The sequence below is a fragment of the Felis catus genome, chromosome A3, assembly GCF_018350175.1.
Source record: "Felis catus isolate Fca126 chromosome A3, F.catus_Fca126_mat1.0, whole genome shotgun sequence".
NCBI classification, from domain to species: Eukaryota; Metazoa; Chordata; class Mammalia; order Carnivora; family Felidae; genus Felis; species Felis catus.
The window spans coordinates 48,585,664-48,596,267 of record NC_058370.1 but is presented as its reverse complement, the minus strand read 5'-3'; positions in this window follow the sequence as shown (position 1 = coordinate 48,596,267).

The window sequence follows — 10,604 nt, the reverse complement described above, 5'->3', positions numbered from 1 at the left end:
AAATATTTAACCTCTTTTTAAATATATTCAAAGAACTAAGGGAAACCATATCTGAAGATCTAAAAAAAGTAAGAGGAATATATAGTTCACTAAATGGATAATATCAATAAAGAGATTAAAATGATTTTTAAAAAGAATCAAATAGAAATTCTGGAGTTAAAACCATAATAACTGGAATGAAAAATTCACTAGAGGGGCTCACAAGCAAATTTGAGCTGGCAGATAAAATAATCAGTAAATTTGAAGTTAAGCAAATTGAGATTATACAGACTTAGAAATAGAAAAAAAATAAGGATAAAAAATAAACAGAATCTCAGAAGCCTGTGGGGTACCACCCGGTATACCAGCATATACATACTGAAAGTTCCTGAAGTAGAAGACAGCAAAAGGGACAAAAAGACTATGGAAGTATTTTTGAAAAATTATTTATTTGGGGCACCTGAGTGGCTTTCAGCTTAGTATCCATTTGGTTCAGGTCATAATTCCAGGGTCGTGGGATTGAGCCCCATGTCAGGCTTCATGCTGAGCATGGATCTTGCTTAGTATTCTTTCTTTGTCTCCCTGTGCCCCTCTTCCCAACTCATGCACTTGATCTCTCTCTCTTTCTCAAGAAAATTTTTAAAAATTACAAAAAGATTATTGACTCTTATTTGATGTAGCAATGATAAGAACTTTACGAAGGTTGATGAACAACATAGATCTACACATTAGAGAATCTCAATAAATTCCAAATAGGATAAACTCAAAGAGATACATAATAAGACACATCATAAACTGCCCAAGAAAGATATAAGACCTTGAAAGTATAAAAAGAGAAATGACTCCTCATGTATAGGGGATCCTTAGTAAGATTAACAGTTGTTTTTACATCAGAAACAATGAAGGACAAAGGGTAGTGGAATGACATATAAAAGACATTCAAAGTAAAAAAAAAAAAAATAAAACAAAACTGTCAACCAAGAATCTTTTTTTTTAAGTTTATTTATTTATTTTTAGAGAAAGAAAGCATGAGTGGGGGAAGAGCAGAAAGAGAGGGAAAGAAAGAATCCCAAGCAGGCTCCACACTGTCAGCACAGAGCCAAGTGTGGGGTTCGAACTCACAAACTGTGAAATCATGACCTGAGCCAAAGTCAGACGCTTAGCTGACCTAGCCACCCAAGTGCCTCCCCCCACTTTTTAAGTTTATTTATTTTGAGGAGAGAGAGAGAGAGAGAGAGAGCACCAAGAATTCTTTATGTGGGAAAACTACCTTTAGAAACTGAATGAGAAATTAATACATACCCAGAATAAAAAAAGAATCTGTCATAGATATATTTTTTATAAGAAATATTAAAAAGGAATTTTTAGGTTGAAATGAAACAACAGTAGATAGTAAGAAATCCACATGAAGAAATAAAGAATACTAGCAAAGGCAACAACATAGGTAAATATAAAAGACAGCATAAATACAATTTTGCTTAACAATTTCCTGCAAATTTGATTAAAAAATAAAACTACATAAAACAATAACTATAAAATTGTATTGGTGGGTTTATAATATATAAATATTCAATTTTCATAACAATAATAGTACAAAGTAGGGAGGGATGAGCAAAGTTTTTCATGTTGTTATAAGTAAATTGGTATTAATACAAGCTAGATTGCTATAAAATTAAATAGTAATTTTAATCCTAAGGGCACCCATTAAAAAAATAACTCAAGTTATACGAAAAATTTGACAAAAAATTAAAATAGTACACAGAAAAATATTTATTCAACACAAAAAACAGTAATAGATGAACAGAACAAAAATACATAAGATATAGAAAACAAATAGCAAAATGGCAAGATGTAAATCTTCTTATCAATGATTACATTAAATATAAATGTTTAAACTTTCTAGTCAAAAGGCTGCCATGAAAATTATAAATGAAATAACTGACTTAACTATATGCTGTCTATTAGAGACATACTTTAGTTTCAAATACATGAATAATTTGAAAATTTAAAAAAATGGATTTCCCATGTAAATAGTACCTAAAGCAGAAGGGGAGTCCCTCTACTAATACACAAAATAAAGTTCAAGACAAAACTTATTATTAGAAACAAATCATAATGTTTTTATGATGATAAAAGTGTCAATCCATCAGGAAGGCATTATAATTGTAAAAAAAAAATGTATGCACTAGGCAACACAGGATCAAAATACAGGAAATACAAATTTATTTAATTGAAGGGAGAAAGACAATTCAACAATATTAGCTGGAGACTTCAATATGTCACTTTCAATAATGGATAGCACAACTAGACATAAAAATAATTAAGTTGCAAGACATACACTTCTCAATTTCAAAACTTGCTACAAATTGATAATAGTCAAGACAGTATGATACTGGCATAAAAACAGACATATAGATCAATGAAATGGAATTCATAAATTGAAAATAAACTCTTATATCCATGGAAATTTGATTTTAGACAAAAATGCCAAATATTCAAAGGAGAAAGAAATGTCGTTTAGCAAAGTGCTAAGACAACTGGATATACACATGCAGGGTATCTGATTTCATACCATATTTTAAAAATAATGAAAAAATTAATTCAAGAGTTAAATGTAATAACTAAAGCTATAAAATCTTAGAATAAAATTGAAAGAATATACATGTAAATCTTTGTGACCTTGGATTAGGCAATGGTTACTGAGATGTAATACCAAAAACACAAACAAGAACAGGAAAAATAAATGAGATAAACTGAACTGTTCAAAACTTGTTTGTGTGCTTCAAAAGTTGTTTTCAAGAAAGTGAAAATTCAACCTACAAAATGGAAGAAAAGATTGCAAAACATGTACCTGATAAGGTAAAGAACACTTACAATTCAACCAAAAAGGATACATAATTTAATTTTTTAATGGGTAAATAATTGAATAGAAATTTTCCCCAAAGAATATATACAAATTATCAAAATACATCAAAAGATGGTCAACATCATTAGTCATTAGGCAAATGCAAATTAAAACCACAATGAGATATTACATTATAGCCACTAGGATACATATAATAAAAAATATAGAAAACACAGGTGTTGGAGTGAATGTGGAGAAATTGAAGCACTCCTACATTGCTGGTAGGAATGTAGAATGGTGTAGCTGCTTTGAAAACATATTGTCACTTCCTCAAATAGTTAAACATAGAGTTTACATCTGACTCAGGAATTCCACTTCTAGATACATATCCAAGAGAACTGAAATATATACCCACACAAAAACATGGCCACAAATATTCACAGCCACTTTATTCATAACAGACACACATTGGAAATAACTCAAATGTTTGTTAATTGGTTAGTAGATAAACAAAATGTTTTACACATACACAATGAATTATTATTCATACATAAAAAGGAATGAGTGGCGCCTGGGTGTTTCAGTTGGTTAGGTGCCCAAACTTTGATTTTGGCTCAGGTCATGATCTCATAGTTCCTGAGTTCAAGCCCCATGTTGGACTCTACTCTGGCAGTGGGACTCTGCTTGGGATTCTCTCTTTCTCTCTCTCTCTGCTCTGCCCCTGCTCTCGCTCTCAAAATAAATAAATAAATAAAAGAAAGGAAGTGTTGATACATACTTCGACATGGATAAATGAAAGCATTATGCTGAGTAAAATGAACCATACACAGACATTCATGATTCTTTTTATATGAAACATCCAGAATAGAAAAATCCATTAAGAAATCAGATTAGCGGTTGCCAAGGGCTTATGTTAGAGTAGAATAGGGAGTGACTGCCAATGCAGTCAGAATGTCTTAGGGGAAGATGGAATTTTCTAGAATTAAATGGTGATGATGGATCACAACTTTTTGAAAATACTAAAAATCATTTAATTGTATAGTTTAGAAAGATACATTTTAGGATATGTGAGTTCTATCTCAATTAAAATAAATTATATATTAATGAAAGAAAAATATCAGTTGAACAACATAAATTATTCATAATTAATGATGGAAATAAAAATCATTACGCCTCTTAAATTTGTGCCACACTCAGGTTATGTAAATTCAAAAGGTAATTTTGACAAGTCATTTTTCTTTCTTTTTTTTTAGTACCTACCAAAGTCTAATATTGTTCAAAGAACATTATACCTCATTTCATCTCACAACAATCCTATAGAGTAGGTGTTTTTCTGTCCTCCAATTTACACAACACAATAAATGCAGAAAGAAGTTAAATAACTTGCCCAAAGTCATTGAGCATCAGTCTTCTGTTGCCAGGTGAAGAAGTTTTAAAACAAAGTAACTCCAGCTAGTTTATATTATAGGATCCCAAGGACAATGCATTCTTTTTACTTTTATCATTTGAGCTTTTTTTTATTTCAAAAGATAAGTACTCCATAATTCTCACTTGATAGATGAGGACACTAGCCTGAGAGGTTAAAATTTGTACCAGCAAATTTGTACCTCTTTTAAGAGGAAGAAAAGGGAGTCTCCAGGAAGATGGCGGTGTAGGAGGACGCTGGGCTCACCTCGTCCTGCTGATTGCTTAGATTCCTTTTTTCCATTGGGTATTCTTTTCTGCTTTGTCAAAGATTAGTTGGCCATATTTTTGTGGGTCCAATTCTGGAGTCTCTATTTTATTCCATTGGCCTGTGTGTCTGCTTTTGTGCCAATACCATGTTGTCTTGATGATTACAGCTTTGTGGTAGAGGCTAAAGTCTAGGATTGTGATGCCTCCCGCTTTGGTCTTCTTCTTCAATATTACTTTGGCTTTTCAGGGTCTTTTGTGGTTCCATACAAATTTTAGGACTGATTGTTCCAGCTTCAAGAAGAATGCTGATGCATTTTTTATTGGGATTGAATTGAATGTATAGAGTGCTTTGGGTAGTATTGACATTTTAACAAAATTTATTCTTCCAATCCATGGGCACGGAATGTTTTTCCATTTCTTTGTATCTTCTTCAATTTCCTTCACAAGCTTTCTATACTTTTTATCATACAGATCTTTTACATCTTTGGTTAGCTTTATTCCTAGGTATTTTATGATTCCTGGTGCAATGTGAATGGGATCAGTTTCTTTATTTGTCTTTTTGTTGTTTCATTATTAGTGTATAAGAATAAAACTGATTTCAGTACATTAATTTTGTATCCTGCGACATTGTTGAATTCACGTATCAGCTCTAGCAGACTTTTGGTGGAGTCTGTCGGGTTTTCCATGTATAATATCATGTCATCTGCACAAAAGTGAAAGCTTGACTTCGTCTTTGCCAATTTTGATGCATTTGATTTCCTTTTGTTGTCTGCTTGCTGATGCTAGAACTTCCAACACTATGTTAGACAACATAGTGAACATAGTGGTGACAGTGGACATTCCTGTAGTGTTCCTGAACTCAGGGCGAAAGCTCTCAGTTTTTCCCCATTGAGGATGATATTAGCTGTGGGCTTTTCATAAATGGCTTTTATGATGTTTAAGTATGTTCTTTCTATCCCGACTTTCTCGAGAGTTTTTTTTTTTTTTTTAAGAAAGAATGCTGAATTTTGTCAAATGCTTTTTTTCTGCATCGACTGACAGGATCATATGGATCTTTTCTTTTATTAATTTAATGTATCACATTGATTGATTTGTGAATATTGAACCAGCCCTGCAGCCCAGGAATGAATCCCACTTGATCATGGTGAATAATTCTTTTTATATGCTGTTGAATTCGATTTGCTAGTATCTTGTTGAGAATTTTTGCATCCATATTCATCAGGGATATTGGCCTATAGTTCTCTTTTCTTGCTGGGTCTCCGTCTTGTTTGGGAAGCAAAGTAATGCTGGCTTCATACAATGAGTCTGGAAGTTTTACTTCCGTTTCTATTTTTTGGAACAGCTTGAGAAGGGTAGGTACTAACTCTGCTTGAAAAGTCTGGTAGAATTCCCCAGGGAAGCCATCTGGTCCTGGACTCTTATTTGTTGGGAGATTTTTGATAACTGATTCAATTTCTTCGCTGGTTATGGGTCTCTTCAAGTTTTCTATTTCTTTCTGTTTGAGTTTTGGAAGTGTGTGGGTGCTTAGGAATTTCTCCATTTCTTCCAAGTTGTTCAGTTTGTTGGCATATAATTTTTCATAGTATTCCCTGATAATTGCTTGTATTTCTGAGGGATTGGTGGTAATAATTCCACTTTAATTCATGTTTTTATATGTTTGGGTCATCTCCCTTTTCTTTTTGAGAAGTCTGGCTAGAGGTTTATCAATTTTGTTTATTTTTTCAAAAAAACAAGTCTTGGTTTCATTGATCTGCTCTACTGTTCTTTTTTTTCTGTCTTTTTTTTTTAGATTCTATATTATTTATTTCTGCTCTGATGTTTATTATTTCTCTTCTTCTGCTGGGTTTGGCGTGTCTTTGCTGTTCTGCTTCTAGTTCCCTTAGGTGTGCTCTTAGGTTTTGTATTTGGGATTTTTGTTGTTTCTTGAGATAGGCCTGGATTGCAATATATTTTCCTCTCAGGACTGCCTTCGCTGCATCCCAAAGCGTTTGGATGGTTGTCTTTTCATTTGTTTCCATATATTTTTAAATTTCTTCTCTAATTGCCTGGTTGACCCATTCATTCTTTAGTAGGGTGGTCTTTAACCTCCATGCTTTTGGAGGTTTTCCAGACTTTTTCCTGTGGTTGATTTCAAGTTTCATAGCATTGTGGTCTGAAAGTGTGAATGGTATGATCTCAATTCTTTTATACTTATGAAGGGCTGTTTTGTGACCCGGTATATGATCTATCTTGGAGAATGTTCCATGTGCACTCGAGAAAAATGTATATTCTGCTGCTTTGCGATGCAGAGTTCTAAATACATCTGTCAAGTCCATCTGATCCAATGTGTCATTCAGGGCCCTTGTTTCTTTGTTGATCCTGTGTCTAGATGGTCTATCCACTGTTGTAAGGGGAGTATTAAAGTCACCTGTTATTACCACATTCTTATCAATAAGGTTGCTTATGTTTGTGATTAATTGCTTTATATATTTGGGGTTCCATATTTGGTGCATAAACATTTATAATTGTTACCTCTTCCTGATGGATAGACCCTGTAATTATTATATAATGCCCTTCTTCATCCCTTGTTACAGCCTTAATTTAAAGTATCATTTGTCTGATATAAGTATGGCTACTCCAGCTTTCTTTTGACTTCCAGTAGCAGGATAGATAGTTCTTCATCCCCTCACTTTCAACCTGATTATGTCCTCAGGTCTAAAACAAGTCCCTTGTTGACAGTAAACAGATGGGTATTATTTTATTTTTATTTTTTTTTATCAATTCTGATACCCTAAGTCTTTCAGTTGGATCATTCGGTCCATTTACATTCAGTGTTATTATTGAAAGGTATGGGTTTAGAGTCATTGTGATATCTGTAGGTTTCATGCTCATAGTGATGTGTCTGGTACTTTTTGGTCCTTGCAACATTTCACTCACAGAATCCCCCTTAGGATGCCTTGTAGGGCTGGTTTAGTGGTGACGAATTCCTTCAGTTTTTGATTGTTTGGGAAAACATTTATCTCTCCTATTCTGAATGACAGACTTGCTGTTTAAACGATTCTTGGCTGCATATTTTTTTCTGTTCATCACATTGAAGATTTCCTGCCCTTCCTTTCTGGTCTGTCAAGTTTCAGTAGATAGGTCTGCTACTACCATTATATCTACCTTTGTATGTTAGGGCCCGTTTATCCCTACCTGCTTTCAGAATTCTCTCTTTATCCTTGTATTTTGCCAGTTTCAGTATGATATGTCCTGCAGAAGATCGATTCACATTATGTCTGAAGGGAGTTCTCTGTGCCTCTTGGATTTCAATGTCTTTTTCCTTCCTCAGATCAGGGAAGGTCTCAGCTACGATTTGTTCAAGTACACCTTCAGCCCCTTTCTCTCTCTCTTCCTCTTCCTGAATTCCTATTATATGGATATTGTTCCATTTGATTGCATCACTTAGTTCTCTTATTCTCCCCTCATACTCCTGGATATTTTTATCTCTATTTTTCTCAGCTTCCTCTTTTTCCATAATTTTATCTTCTAATTCACCTATTCTCTCCTCTGCCTCTTCAATCTGTGCTATGGCCACCTCCATTTTATTTTGCACCTTATTTATAGCGTTTTTAAATTCTTCATGACTATTTTTTAGTTCCTTGATCTCTGCAGCAATAGATTCTCTGCTGTCTTCTATGCTTTTTTCAAGCCCAGCAATTAATCTTATGACTATTATTCTAAATTCTTGTTCTGTTATTTTGCTTAAATCGTTTTTGATCAATTCGTTAGCTGCTGCTACTTCCTTGAGTTCATTTTGAGAATTATTCTGTTTTGTCATTTTGGCTCCAAACTGCAGGTCACTTCCCCTGTGCTGGCTGAAGAAACTTGTGTTGGTGGGCGAGGCTGCAGTCAGACCTGACGTCTGCCCCCAGCCCACCGCTGGTGCCACAGACTGGTGTGTACCTTATCTTCCCCTCTCCCAGGGGCACAAATCACTGTGGAATAGTGTAGCCCCTGTCTAGGTTGCTTGCACACTGCCAGGCTTGTGGTGCTGCTTTGATGGGATCTGGCCAAGGGCTTATTAGATGGGGTGGTTCCACAAGGTGTACAGGGGTGGGAGGGGCAGGCTTAGCTTGCTTTGCCTAGGTGGTCCCCTTTGGGAGGGGCCCTGCAGCACTGGGAGGGAGGCAGGCCTGTTGGAGGGATGGATCCACAGAAGCACATCATTGGGTGTTTGCATGGTGCAAGTAAGTTCTGAGACAGGAACTGGTTCCCTTTGGAATTTAGGCTGGGGGATGGGAGAGGGAAGTGGCACTTGTCAGTGCCTTTGTTCCCCTGCAGAGCTCTGTCCTTCTGGGACTCAACAACTCTCCCTCCCGGCTGGATACATCTTTAAATCACTTTCCAATGGCTTGGGAGAAAATATATATATATATATATATACACATACACATCCATGCAATAGATACATAATAGATGTAACACATATATTATAGATATATAATGAACATATATTTACATCTTTATGAGATATACAAAAACACATATACATACATATAAATGCATAAATATGTAATACATATTCATTTCTCATACACAAAATATATAAATATGTAAATCCATATTTATGTACATCATATATATATATGTATGTGTATATATATATATTAATATTTATTGAGTGAGTTATAAAGCAAATGGAGCAAAATATAAACAATTGGTGAACTGGGTGAAGTACATAACAAAAGTTCCTTTTATTATTCTTGCCATTTTTTCTGAAATTTAAATTATATCAAAGTAATTACACAGAAACAAATATATCAAATTTTCCCAGACACAAGTGATTTTAAGACCTTTGGGAAGCTAGGAAAATTGAATACAGCATCTGCCAGTACCCTTGAAAGCCATTCTGAGCCCAGATTAAGATCTCCATTCCTTTCAACTGTATCCAGAAGTGCAAAATCAGAACTCATTCAAATACCAGTATTTTTCCTTAGGTTTTCATTGGTCAGAAGGAAGAAGATCGTCATTTTTAGGTGGGAAGTTTTGTGGGTATTCTTCAGTATTTATCCCCAGTGTATCTCAAGCTTCAATTCACACAAATTGGTGCCTTTTTCAAAAACTGCAGCCCAAGTGAACCTACCAAATCCATTTGGCAGAGGGTTGGGTTGGGAGAAAGGTAACATGGCCCCTTCCTGGCCCCAGTAGTCACTCTGTCTCTATATGTGTTATCTATGGAGGGTTTCCCCTGGATAAGGGGATGTGTACCTGCTATAATACATGGATTTTGGAAATACTGATTGTGAAAAGCCAGAGTGTGCAAGCTGAGGAGAGAACCACCAGAACTGCCATCAGTGTGGAGCACTTGTGGGCACTGATCAGAGAGATAAGGGGCCAGAGACAGAGGTGGGCGCTTCGGGAACTTGGTACTGGCTACAAATACCTGCAAAGGAAGCAATTTGTCAGGTGGTACTGGAGAAGAGCAGAAAGCAGGTGTGTGACAGCACCTGGGCAGGAAAGTATCTCTACCCAATTCCTCAGCCCTGAAATAATTACTAGATTTTACTTGTGAATTTTTTCCTCCTCTGGATCTTGAACTTTTTGAGGGAAGCATCATAATCTTATACTTTCTTTGTACATCTCACAGCACCCCATATGATATAAAATACCAGAAAATACTTGTGCATAAATTATAAACTGGCAGATCATAAGGCATAAAAATATGCAGTTTCTCAAAATCCATATCAAGAAAAATAATAAATATTGCACAGTGGGAACATAACATTATATCCTAAGTTAGTATAATGCTTAGAATAGCAAGAAAACAAACTATGCTTCTGAGAACAATATCATACATGTGACTTTGTTCCTGATTACAATTTTTAGTTTTAACTTCAGAATTTATGGATTTCAATCAAGTTAGAGAAACATTGTGTTCACTTCCAGACATAATCATTGCACTTTACATTTCCAAATCTTAGCTTCTTACATATATAACATATTTCTTTCATATGCCTATAGCTCCCTTCTCCTTTTTACTGAATAACATATTTCACAATTATGAACAATTATTCTAAGTGTTTGGTACCCATGACAAAGATAAAACAAGAGGAAAAAGAAATAAAAGTTTGTTGGAAATTAAATA